At 44.6% G+C, this 13,960-nt stretch overlaps 1 long non-coding RNA gene across 1 annotated transcript in view; it reads right to left on the minus strand.

Annotated features, from left to right (window-relative positions):
- Nucleotides 1-1,016: 1,016 nt before the first annotated feature.
- LOC106571027 (uncharacterized) overlaps nt 1,017-13,960 on the minus strand; it is a 52,081-nt gene continuing 39,137 nt past the window's right edge. The window contains exon 5 of the long non-coding RNA XR_001320837.2: nt 1,017-1,071. This is a non-coding gene — a long non-coding RNA (uncharacterized lncRNA). The remainder of the gene's footprint in view (nt 1,072-13,960) is intronic.

Raw genomic sequence — 13,960 nt, forward strand, 5'->3', positions numbered from 1 at the left:
ACCCAACACATTAACCCACTAGGCTCATCAATTCTCCATCTCCCACACCCTGCCTCCACACAGACCCAGACAATGGCACTCACATGGCCCCTGCTGGCCTAGTACAGACACATTAACAAAGTGAAAACAGTACAGCATTAATACAGTGCTACTGACCCAGTCCAGCTTTAATACAGTGTTACTGGCCCAGTTCAGCATTAATACAGTGTTATAGACCTAGTTCAGCATTAATACAGTGTTATAGACCTAGTCCAGCATTAATACAGTGTTATAGACCTAGTCCAGCATTAATACAGTGTTATAGACCTAGTCCAGCATTAATACAGTGTTACTGGCCCAGTTCAGCATTAATACAGTGTTACTGACCCAGTTCAGCATTAATACAGTGTTATAGACCTAGTCCAGCATTAATACAGTGTTATAGACCTAGTCCAGCATTAATACAGTGTTATAGACCTAGTCCAGCATTAATACAGTGTTACAGACCCAGCCCAGCATTAATACAGTGTTACTGGCCCAGTGCAGCATTAATACAGTGTTACAGACCTAGTCCAGCATTTATACAGTGTTATAGACCTAGTCCAACATTAATACTTTCAGGCACATTAGCAAAATATGACCCCAGCTTGGATGCCCACTCTAGCACGGCACTTACGGGGGCTGGTATTACTCGCACCGGACTGTGCGTGCGCATGGGCGAGATCGTGCGCACTTCCGCATATACTGGCGTTCTCACCGCCAAACGCTCCCCATAATAAGCACAGGGAGTTGGCTCAGGTCTAATGCCTGACCTAGCCAATCTTCCCGTGTGCCCCCCCCCCAAACATTTTTGGGGGGCTGCCTCTCAGGCTTCCTTGCCAGCCGTGTTCCCGCATAGCGTTCCCGGTCCTCTCCAGTCTTCCTCCATGGTCCTTCTCCAGCTAATATCTCCTCCCAAGTCCATGACTCCTTATACTCCTCTTGCTGCTCCTTCCTCCGCTGCTTGGTCCGTTGTTGGTGGGTAGTTCTGTAACGTTTGTCGTATTGAGTGGACCAAAATGCAGCAGGAATGTGTATACTCATCTTCTTCTACTAGAAGGAGAAACACAAACAAAATACTTTTACAAAATAAACAACAAAGACAGTCCTGTAAGGCTAAACGCCATACACGGAACAGGAAACAACTACCCACCAACACAGTGACAAAAACCCCTTACTTATATATAGCCTCCAATTAGAAGCAACAAAGAACAGCTGCTTCTAATTGAAGGCCAACCCCAAAAACCCTGAACATAGAAATAGACTAAATAGACACAGACATAGAAATATACTAACATAGAACATTGCCCCAAAAAAAACGAAACACACCAAACAAACACCCCCTGCCACGCGCTGACCAAACTACAATAACAAACAACCCCTTTTACTGGTCAGGACGTGACACCTAAAAATAAGGAAGCCTGTACAGAATACAAATATTCCAAAACATGCATCAAATTTTCAACAAGGCACTTGTCACGACTTCTACCGAAGGCGGCGCCCCCTCCTGCTCGGGTGGTGCTCGGCGGTCGTCGTCACCGGCGTACTAGCTGCCACTGATTCCTTTTTGTTTTCCCCCCTTTTCGTTATTAGGTGCATCTGTTCTTAGTTGGGCTAATTAGCTGGCTTTATTAGCCAGCAGGCCCGCCTGCTCTGTGTGCGGGATTATTTTTCCATTGTATGCTGTGCGTGATTACACGCGGTTTGTTGCACATTTTTCAGTGGTGCGTATGTTTGCGCAAGCTGTGTTTTGTCCCGTGTGTTTGGGGCACTTTGGTTTGTAGTGCGCTCTGTGCGCCGTTTGAGTTGGCTGTCGTTTGGTTTGGAAGCCTATTAAAGCCAATACACCGAATCGCTGTTTTCCTGCATTTGATTTCTCATCTACCAACACCCACGCCTTACAGCACTTATGTAATACTGTTTAAAAAATGTGTACTTAACGTAAGGACTTAACGGAGGGTCTAACACATTTCTCTTACTGGTCTGCCTCTTTAGTCCAGGATGCATTGCATGTTGCCATTGCCAGAGATAGTATAGAAAGGAGATAGGAAACCAATGAATGAAGGAACGTATAACGCCACACCAAGCAGACTGTCAATCAATCGCGTTCACGTTGTCACGCTGTGTTACGCAATCCCTTCTCAAAATCAGTTTATATATCGAGAAACGTGCCTATTTCCCTCGAAAGTTTCCAATGTTTCGATTCCAAAGCTATACGATACTACAGATAGCAAGTTAATTATCTCACATCTCAGAAAAGATTTGTAATGTTGTAATCCTTGATGGGGAAATTTGTGCTAATGTTGAGTGATTTGGTCCGACATGTTTTATGCTAGAAACAAGGTGTAAAATACCTGGGAAAGTCTTGACTCCGATGCATATGGGGGTGTCATTGTTTCATTGCTTTGACATTCAGAGGCTGAGCTACAACCTTCTATAGCCAAGAAGACAAAACATTGACTTTGCTTGGGAAGTAATCTAATTCTGTCACTATCAACTGATTAAGCTAATCACTTTCTGTGCAATAGAAGATGTTTAAACTCAGACAGCTTTAAGGGAAACACTTGTGAGCTTCTCTCGTTGGGTTAAGCCATGGAAGAAGAGTAGCCAGCAGGGGTGGAGGGGTAGGTATACTCTGTCTGGAGTGGAAAGGTAGGTCTACTCTGTCTGGGGTGGAAAGGTAGGCCTACTCTGTCTGGGGTGGAAAGGTAGGCCCACTATGTCTGGGGTGGAAAGGTAGGCCCTACTCTGTCTGGGGTGCAAAGGTAGGCCCTACTCTGTCTGGGGTGGAAAGGTAGGTCTACTCTGTCTGGGGTGGAAAGGTAGGTCTACTCTGTCTGGGGTGGAAAGGTAGGCCTACTCTGTCTGGGGTGAGAAGGTAGACCTAACTTTTGAATGTACATATGTTAAGATTCCTATTGATGTCTCAGATTTAATTATTTGCAAACAGGGACAGTTTCGTTGCAATCAAGACACACTGATTTGGCATTGGATAAATATGAAGATGTGAACACATAGGCCTATCGCTATGTCCATTCTTAGCTTGTCATGTCAGTAATACTGAATGTGTAGTAGTAAAAAATATTATTTTAATATTACGTAGTATTGCATGAGGTGTTTATAAAAGGCTATTTGTTCTCGGACCTGCAAATACGATGATAGATTAATTATTTTAGATTCATTCAATGCTTTTACTATGAAAGGAGATCTTTCCACCCCATGCTCTTGTCCACGGTGATCTGTGAACCCACAACCTTCTGGCCCGCAGCCCTGTGCGCTATCAAAATTCCTGTGTTACCATGTAATGCTGACAGGACGAAGAACAGTTTCTAAAACTGCATATCTAAGGTACTGGTCTGTCAAAGAGGTGAGGGTAAAGGGTAGACATGTTCTCTGCTATCCATTTTGTTTTTATTATTATTTTGGCTATAGGGGAGAGTCACTTTTTTTCTTTTTTTTTAAGCGTTCAGGGAGGGTTTAGGTCAAATATATTTTGCTGAAGGGAGGGCCATCCATTTTCATTTCAGAGCGGTCCGATTTTCTCCATGTAACCCTTATTATAAATCATGTTCACTCCCTAAGTGGTTTTATTATCTGTCCTGGGTCATAGGTAGAGAATTATGGGAGAGGGAGAGAGAGGGGAGAGCAGGGAGACAGAGAGGAGAGAGCAGGGAGAGAGCAGGGAGACAGAGAGGGGAGAGAGCAGGGAGACAGAGAGGGGAGAGAGCAGGGAGACAGAGGGGGGAGAGAGCAGGGAGACAGAGAGGGGAGAGAGCAGGGAGACAGAGAGGGGAGAGAGCAGGGAGACAGAGAGGGGAGAGAGCAGGGAGACAGAGAGGGGAGAGAGCAGGGAGACAGAGAGGGGAGAGAGCAGGGAGACAGAGAGGGGAGAGAGCAGGGAGACAGAGAGGGGAGAGAGCAGGGAGACAGAGAGGGGAGAGAGAAGGGAGACAGAGAGGGGAGAGAGAAGGGAGACAGAGAGGGGAGAGAGCAGGAAGACAGAGAGGGGAGAGAGCAGGGAGACAGAGAGGGGAGAGAGCAGGGAGACAGAGAGGGGAGAGAGCAGGGAGACAGAGGGGAGAGAGCAGGAAGACAGAGAGGGGAGAGAGCAGGGAGACAGAGAGGGGAGAGAGCAGGGAGACAGAGAGGGGAGAGAGCAGGGAGACAGAGAGGGGAGAGAGCAGGGAGACAGAGGGGAGAGAGCAGGAAGACAGAGAGGGGAGAGAGCAGGGAGACAGAGAGGGGAGAGAGCAGGAAGACAGAGAGGGGAGAGAGCAGGGAGACAGAGAGGGGAGAGAGCAGGGAGACAGAGAGGGGAGAGAGCAGGGAGACAGAGAGGGGAGAGAGCAGGGAGACAGAGAGGGGAGAGAGAAGGGAGACAGAGAGGGGAGAGAGCAGGGAGACAGAGAGGGGAGAGAGCAGGGAGACAGAGAGGGGAGAGAGCAGGGAGACAGAGAGGGGAGAGAGCAGGGAGACAGAGAGGGGAGAGAGCAGGGAGACAGAGAGGGGAGAGAGCAGGGAGACAGAGAGGGGAGAGAGCAGGGAGACAGAGAGGGGAGAGAGCAGGGAGACAGAGAGGGGAGAGAGAAGGGAGAGAGCAGGAAGACCGAGAGGGGAGAGCAGGAAGACAGAGAGGGGACTCATCTTTTCATTGTCATGTGCCACTTTTATTACTCAGACTCTACGTCATGCTTGTGCCCCCCTGGGCTTGGACATTCCCCACAATGAATCAAAGACAGAGATAGAGTAAATAAGCTTGAATCGCTTAGATATCTAACACCATGTTGGTTCATTGTTGACTCTTGAATCGTTTAGATATCTAACACCATGTTGGTTCCTTGTTGACTCTTGAATCGTTTAGATCTCTAACACCATGTTGGTTCCTTGTTGACTCTTGAATCGTTTAGATCTCTAACACCATGTTGGTTCCTTGTTGACTCTTGAATCGTTTAGATCTCTGACACCGTGTTGGTTCCCTGTTTTTTTTATTTCACCTTTATTTAACCAGGTAGGCTAGTTGAGAACAAGTTCTCATTTGCAACTGCGACCTGGCCAAGATAAAGCAAAGCAGTTCGACACAAACAAGAACACAGAGTTACACATGGAATAAACAAACATAAAATCAATAATACAGTAGAAAAAGTCTATATGCAGTGTGAGCAAATGAGGTAGGATAAGAGAGGTAAGGCAATAAATAGGCCATACTGGCGAAATAATTACAATATAGCAATTAAACACTGGAATGGTAGGATGTGCCGAAGATGAACGTGCAAGTAGAGATACTGGGATGCAAAGGAGCAAAATAAATAAATAAATACAGTATGGGGATGAGGTAGATTGGATGGGCTATTTACAGATGAGCTATGTACAGGTGCAGTGATCTGTGAGCTGCTCTGACAGCTGGTGCTTAAAGTTAGTGAGGGAGATATGAGTCTCCAGCTTCAGAGATTTTTGCAGTTCGTTCTAGTCATTGGCAGCAGAGAACTGGAAGGAGAGGCGGCCAAAGGAAGAATTGGCTTTGGGGGAGACCAGAAAGATATACCTGCTGGAGCGCGTGCTACGGGTGGTTGCTGCTATGGTGACCAGTGAGCTGAGATAAGGCGGGGCTTTACCTAGCAGAGACTTGTAGATGACCTGGAGCCAGTGGGTTTGGCGACGAGTATGAAGCAAGGGCCAGCCAACGAGAGCATACAGGTCGCAGTGGTGGGTAGTATATGGGGCTTTGGTGACAAAACGGATGGCACTGTGATAGACTGCATCCAATTTGTTGAGTAGAGTGTTGGAGTATTTTGTAAATGACATTGCCGAAGCCGAGGATCGGTAGGATGGTCAGTTTTACGAGGGTATGTTTGGCAGCATGAGTGAAGGATGCTTTGTTGCGAAATAGGAAGCCGATTCTAGATTTCATTTTGAATTGGAGATGTTTAATGTGAGTCTGGAAGGAGAGTTTACAGTCTAACCAGACACCCAGGTATTTATAGTTGTCCACATATTCTAAGTCAGAACCGTCCAGAGTAGTGATGCTGGATGGGCGGGCAGGTGCGGGCAGCGATCGGTTGAAGATTGACTTGTTGATGACCCAAAGGCCACTAGTCTGGAGGGAATGACTGTCACGAAACACTTGGATAGCAGGAGGGGTGAAGTCAGGTGCAGGAGACTGAGGTCCGTGAAACAAACGTTTAATAATTATTGAAAAAAAATGCCGCAACAAGACAGGGTGCACAATAATACAGGAGGAGAACAGCTCCAAAAATACTAAAGGACGGGACGCAGCCCGGCAACCCTAATGCTTAAAACACGCAGCGTAAATAGGAAAATGCAATATAAACCCCTACGTGCCCAAAAGGAATGACACATAAACAATCCCGCACAAATCCACAAACGAAACAGACAAACTAAATACCCCACTATTTGACTAACACAAAACAGGTGTGGACCTAAACAGACATAACTAACAGACACTGAAACATAGATCGGTGGCAGCTAGTAGGCCGGCGACGACGACCGCCGAGCACCGCCCGACCGGGGAGTGGCGCCCCCTTCTGTGGACGTTGTGACAATGACAGAGGGCGGTATGACCATGGACATCAATTTGTAACTGTAACACAACATGAAAAGCTTCATCCTGCTGTACATGATGTTGGTAAATAAATATTACAAACCTGACAAATTCATATGTTGTCAAAGACAACTAACAGATTTTATTAAGCTCTTGTGTCTTCACCTCCAATAAAAAATGATCTAACACGCAAAATATAACCTAACCAGACCGTTACTGAAAACGGCAGTAACTAAAACTCTGAGTTGTAGTCAGTCACACCAAAAACCAGTATTGGTTACCTTTGGTGCATAGTGCTGATTGATTAACTTGGGCAGTGAACTGAAAACCCCTCTATGTCAGTGTTGAAATTCACATTGCAGTTTTTTTTGTCCTAGGCTCTGTTATCTGTCAGGGCTAGACACAGTGGACTGGCCCGTCTTTAGGGGTGAGAACAAAACAGAACAGCATCTGGACTTTAGATCTATATATTGGCTCAATGGAATAAGACATCACAGAGTGTGATGAGTGGATGTCCCGGACGTACAGGGAGGGAGGGAGGGAGGGAGGGAGGAAGGGAGCAGTGAGGGAGGGAGGGAGGAGGGGAGGGAGGGAGGGAGGGAGGGAGGGAGGGAGGGAGGGAGGGAGGGAGGGAGGGAGGGAGGGAGGGAGGGAGGGAGGGAGGGAGCAGGGAGGGAGGGAGCAGGGAAGCAGGGAGGGAGAGAGGGAGGCCGTGGCTCCGGAGACGATTACAGTAGGCCAAAGGGGAAGCAGTACACACACAGGGACCACACAGGGAATACACAGGGAGAAATTACACACAGGGAGTAGGAAACACACAGGGAGTAGGAAACACACAGGGAGTAGGAAACTCACAGGGAGTAGGAAACACAGGAAACACACAGGAAACACACAGGGAACACACAGGGAACACACAGGGAATAGGAAACACACAGGGAACACACAGGGAACACGAAGGGAATAGGAAACACACAGGGAACACATAGGGAATAGGAAACACACAGGGAACACACAGGAAACACGAAGGGAATAGGAAACACACAGGGAACACATAGGGAATAGGAAACACACAGGGAACACACAGGGAATAGGAAACACACAGGAAACACACAGGGAACACACAGGGAATAGGAAACACACAGGGAACACACAGGGAATAGGAAACACACAGGAAACACACAGGGAACACACAGGGAATAGGAAACACACGGAACACACAGGGAACACGAAGGGAATAGAAAACACACAGGGAACACACAGGGAATAGGAAACACACAGGGAACACACAGGGAATATGAAACACACAGGGAACACACAGGGACCACACAGGGAATAGGGAACACACAGGGAATAGGAAACACACAGGGAACACACAGGGAACACACAGGGAATAGGAAACACACAGGGAACACACAGGGAACACACAATGAATAGGAAACACACAGGGAACACACAGGGAACACACAGGGAACACACAGGGACCACACAGGGAATAGGGAACACACAGGGAATAGGAAACACACAGGGAACACACAGGGAACACACAGGGAATAGGGAACACACAGGGAACACACAGGGAACACACAGGGACCACACAGGGAATAGGGAACACACAGGGAATAGGAAACACACAGGGAACACACAGGGAATAGGAAACACACAGGGAACACACAGGGAACACACAGGGAACCTACAGGGAACACACAGGGAACACACAGGGAACACATAGGGAATAGGAAACACACAGGGAACACACAGGGAACACACAGGGAACACACAGGGAATAGGAAACACACAGGGAACACACAGGGAACACACAGGGAACACACAGGGTATAGGAAACACACAGGAAACACACAGGGAACACACAGGGAACACACAGGGAACACACAGGGAACACACAGGGAATAGGAAACACACAGGGAACACACAGGGAACACACAGGGAACACACAGGGGAGTTTTCATTTCACTCTTATCAAACACTAAAAGCTATGACGTCACTGTCCACAGAGGAAATCTTGGTGTCCATCCCAAATGATATCCTATACTAGTATAGTGCATTACCTTCAACCAGGGCTCATAGTTCTATTACCTTACTGCTGGGTAACAACCAGGGCTTGCTGTGGTTGCTATAGGTTACAATGATACTATGGTTGCTATAGGTTACATTGATACTATTGATTGTTATACTGTAGGTACAGTGATACTATGGTTGTTATAGGTTACAGTGATACTATGGTTGCTATACAGTACATTACAGTGATACTATGGTTGCTATAGGTTACATTGATACTATGGTTGCTATAGGTTACAGTGATACTATGGTTGCTATAGGTTACAGTGATACTATGGTTGCTATAGGATACAGTGATACTACGGTTGCTATAGGTTACAGTGATACTACGGTTGCTATAGGTTACAGTGATACTATTGATTGTTATACTGTAGTTACAGTGATACTATGGTTGCTATAGGTTACAGTGATACTATGGTTGCTATAGGTTACAATGATACTATGGTTGCTATAGGTTACAGTGATACTATGGTTGCTATAGGTTACAGTGATACTATGGTTGCTATAGGTTACAGTGATACTACGGTTGCTATAGGTTACAGTGATACTATGGTTGCTATACAGTACATTACAGTGATACTATGGTTGCTATAGGTTACATTGATACTATGGTTGCTATAGGTTACAGTGATACTATGGTTGCTATAGGTTACAGTGATACTATGGTTGCTATAGGATACAGTGATACTAAGGTTGCTATAGGTTACAGTGATACTATGGTTGCTATAGGTTACAGTGATACTATTGATTGTTATACTGTAGGTACAGTGATACTATGGTTGCTATAGGTTACATTGATACTACGGTTGCTATAGGTTACAGTGATACTACGGTTGCTATAGGTTACATTGATACTACGGTTGCTATAGGTTACAGTGATACCGCGTTGCTATAGGTTACAGTGATACTGCGGTTGCTATAGGTTACAGTGATACTGCGGTTGCTATAGGTTACAGTGATACTACGGTTGCTATAGGTTACAGTGATACTACGGTTGCTATAGGTTACAGTGATACTATGGTTGCTATAGGTTACAGTGATACTGTGGTTGCTATAGGTTACAGTGATACTGTGGTTGCTATAGGTTACAGTGATACTACGGTTGCTATAGGTTACAGTGATACTACGGTTGCTATAGGTTACAGTGATACTATAGTTGCTATAGGTTACAGTGATACTACGGTTGCTATAGGTTACAGTGATACTATGGTTGCTATAGGTTACAGTGATACTATGGTTGCTATAGGTTACAGTGATACTATGGTTGCTATAGGTTACATTGATACTACGGTTGCTATAGGTTACATTGATACTACGGTTGCTATAGGTTACAGTGATACTACGGTTGCTATAGGTTACAGTGATACTATTGATTGTTATACTGTAGGTACAGTGATACTATGGTTGCTATAGGTTACAGTGATACTATGGTTGCTATAGGTTACAGTGATATTACGGTTGCTATAGGTTACAGTGATACTACGGTTGCTATAGGTTACAGTGATACTATGGTTGCTATAGGTTACATTAATACTATTGATTGTTATACTGTCGGTACAGTGATACTATGGTTGCTATAGGTTACAGTGATACTATGGTTGCTATACAGTACATTACAGTGATACTATGGTTGCTATAGGTTACATTGATACTATGGTTGCTATAGGTTACAGTGATACTATGGTTGCTATAGGTTACAGTGATACTATGGTTGCTATAGGATACAGTGATACTATGGTTGCTATAGGTTACAGTGATACTATGGCTGCTATAGGTTACAGTGATACTATTGATTGTTATACTGTAGGTACATTGATACTATGGTTGCTATAGGTTACATTGATACTACGGTTGCTATAGGTTACAGTGATACTATGGTTGCTATAGGTTACAGTGATACTACGGTTGCTATATGTTACAGTGATACTACGGTTGCTATATGTTACAGTGATACTACGGTTGCTATAGGTTACAGTGATACTACGGTTGCTATAGGTTACAGTGATACTATGGTTGCTATAGGTTACAGTGATACTATGGTTGCTATAGGATACAGTGATACTATGGTTGCTATAGGTTACAGTGATACTATGGCTGCTATAGGTTACAGTGATACTATTGATTGTTATACTGTAGGTACATTGATACTATGGTTGCTATAGGTTACATTGATACTACGGTTGCTATAGGTTACAGTGATACTACGGTTGCTATAGGTTACAGTGATACTACGGTTGCTATATGTTACAGTGATACTACGGTTGCTATAGGTTACAGTGATACTACGGTTGCTATAGGTTACAGTGATACTGCGGTTGCTATAGGTTACAGTGATACTACGGTTGCTATAGGTTACAGTGATACTATGGTTGCTATAGGTTACATTGATACTACGGTTGCTATAGGTTACAGTGATACTACGGTTGCTATAGGTTACAGTGATACTACGGTTGCTATATGTTACAGTGATACTACGGTTGCTATAGGTTACAGTGATACTATGGTTGCTATAGGTTACAGTGATACTACGGTTGCTATAGGTTACAGTGATACTATGGTTGCTATAGGTTACAGTGATACTATGGTTGCTATAGAGTAGGTTACAGTGATACTATGGTTGCTATAGAGTAGGTCAGAGTTCCAGTATGACTTTGAGATGACAGAATAAGAGGGGTTTAATTTCCAGTGTCAGCTGAAAGAGGGGAGTTAGGTATGGAGGGGGGGGGGCATCGTTAGGTCTGAGGGGCACGTAAACAGACACTTACACGCACACACAATACACACACAGTACATTCACACTCCTATGGCCCGGGGGCACCAGCTGGGTCTCTGTGGGGAATCCTGGTTCATACACAGAGCTGACAGTGTAACTCACAGCCCGGGTAACACGAGACATGACCGAGGAAGGATTGAGGAGGGAGGGAGGGAGGGAGGGAGGGAGTTGAGACTGCATGCAGAAACAGCCTTCGTGTACAACTCGAAGCCACAAACAATGCATGCAGAGCCCGAGGACAGCAACAACATCTCTACGTCAAGGCAATCAGACTGTTAAACAGCCACCACTAACACAGAGAGGCTGCTGCCAACATACAGACTTGAAATCATTGGCCACTTTAATAAATGGATCACTAGTCACTTTAATAATGTTTACATATCTTGCATTAGTCATCTCATACGTATATACTGTATTTTATACCATCTATTGCATCTTACCTATGCAGCTCGGCCATCGCTCATCCATATATGTATATTTATATATTCTTATTCCATCCCTTTACTTAGATGTGTGTATTAGGTAGTTGTTGTGGAAGTTGTTAGATTACATGTTAGATATTGCTGCACTGTCGGGAACTAGGAACACAAGCATTTCGCTACACTCGCATTAACATCTGCTAACCCTGTGTATGTGACCAATAGCATTTGATTTGATTTAATTAGATCCAACGAAATGATGAGAAAACAAAAAAGAGAACTATTTGACACAGTGGAAAAGATTTACCCCCAAAAAAACACTGAGCAAACTGAAACGCTATCTATCCCTAAACGTGGTTCCCCTGTGGCTCTGTTGGTAGAGTGTGATGCTTGTAACGACAGTCTTGTGGGTTCGATTCCCACAGGGGGACCAGTATGAAACTGTATACACTCACTACTCTAAGTTGCTCTGTTGAGAGTTTCTGCTAAATGACTAAAATGTGCAGAAAATGCACAATATCTGACCACTGTAACTTAACAATTCTTGACCAAGTACAGTCTCAGTGAGCATAGCCTTGCTATTGAGAGAGGTTTCCCTAGGAAGACCCAGCTTCTCAAGAGAAGAAAGGCTCTGTGCACATTGCCCACAAAATGAGGTGAAAGCTGAGCTGCATTTCCTAACCTCCTCCCAAATGTATGACCATAGAGACAGACCCACAAAGATTTTGAAAATCAAATATTGATGAACTCCCATATCTGTTTGGCGAAATACCACAATGTGCAATCACAGCAGCAAGATGTGTGACCTGTTACCATTAAAACTGGGCAACCAGGGAGCACAAACAACATTGTAAATACAACTAATCTTTATCCGTTTACGTTTATTTGCACGTTGTTAAAAAACACTGTACGTGGCTGACAATAAAACATTTGAAATGTCTTTATCCTTTTGAAACCGTTATGAGTGCACTGTTTGCTGTAATTATGAGTGCACTGTTTGCTGTAATTATGAGTGCAATGTTTACTGTAATTATGAGTGCAATGTTTACTGTAATTATGAGTGAAATGTTGTTTATTTCACTTGCTTTGACAATGTAAACATATGTTTCCCATGCCAGTCAAGCCCGTTGAATTGAAAGACAGTCAAGACAGTCAAGACAGACAAGACAGACAAGACAGACCAGACAGACCAGACAGACCAGACAGAAAGAAAGAAAGTTGTGTATCCAGAAACAAAAGGAAGAAATAGAGAAGGTTATAAGGAAGGATTTGAAAAAGGAGAGGATGTGAAAAGAAAAACTGCTTTGGTTCTCTTATTGTTATGAGCATTTTTTATATTTTAACTTGGCAAGTCCGTTAAGAACAAATTCTTATACCTGGGCCAGTTGTGCATCACCCTATGAGAGCTCCCAATCACAGCCAGATGTGATGCGTCCCTGGATTCGAACCAGGTATTGCAGTGACGCGTTCGTACACTGAGATGCTGTGTCTTAGACCACTGTACCACTTGGGACCTTCAGTGATACATCTACATCTGCATTGCTTGCTGTTTGGGGTTTTAGGCTGGGTTTCTGCATAAGCGCAATATGACATCTGCTGATGTAAAAAGGGCTTTATAAATACATGTGATTGATTGATTGATCGATTGATGCTAAGATACTGGAGCTATCAATTGCGCCGGCAACGACCTCCAGCTTGACCCCAATGACCTTTTGACCTCCCTCTAGATGAGACAGAGGCCCCACTGGGGGAAAAATAGTTTCCCTCACTCCAAATCTCACTGCGGGAGAGAGAGAATTACTCTCAATAAATAAATGTCCTAATTATTACTGTGTAAAATGTTGCATGTTGAATTGCATGACTGCCTCTGAAACCATCTCCTCACATACAGACATACCAGCAGCAACGCCAACAGAGCGGGACATCCTGTTTTTCCAGGTCACGGTCCTCCAAGAATAGCACAGAGGCATGTTGTTAACCTTACCCACAGCATAATGGACTGACTGACTGACTGTAGGGCAGCAAGGAAACTATAGAGACATGTTGTTAACCTCACCCACAGCATAATGGACTGACTGACTGACTGTAGGGCAGCAAGGAAACTATAGAGACATG

This window comes from Salmo salar, chromosome ssa15 (assembly GCF_905237065.1).
Source record: "Salmo salar chromosome ssa15, Ssal_v3.1, whole genome shotgun sequence".
Lineage (NCBI taxonomy): Eukaryota > Metazoa > Chordata > Actinopteri > Salmoniformes > Salmonidae > Salmo > Salmo salar.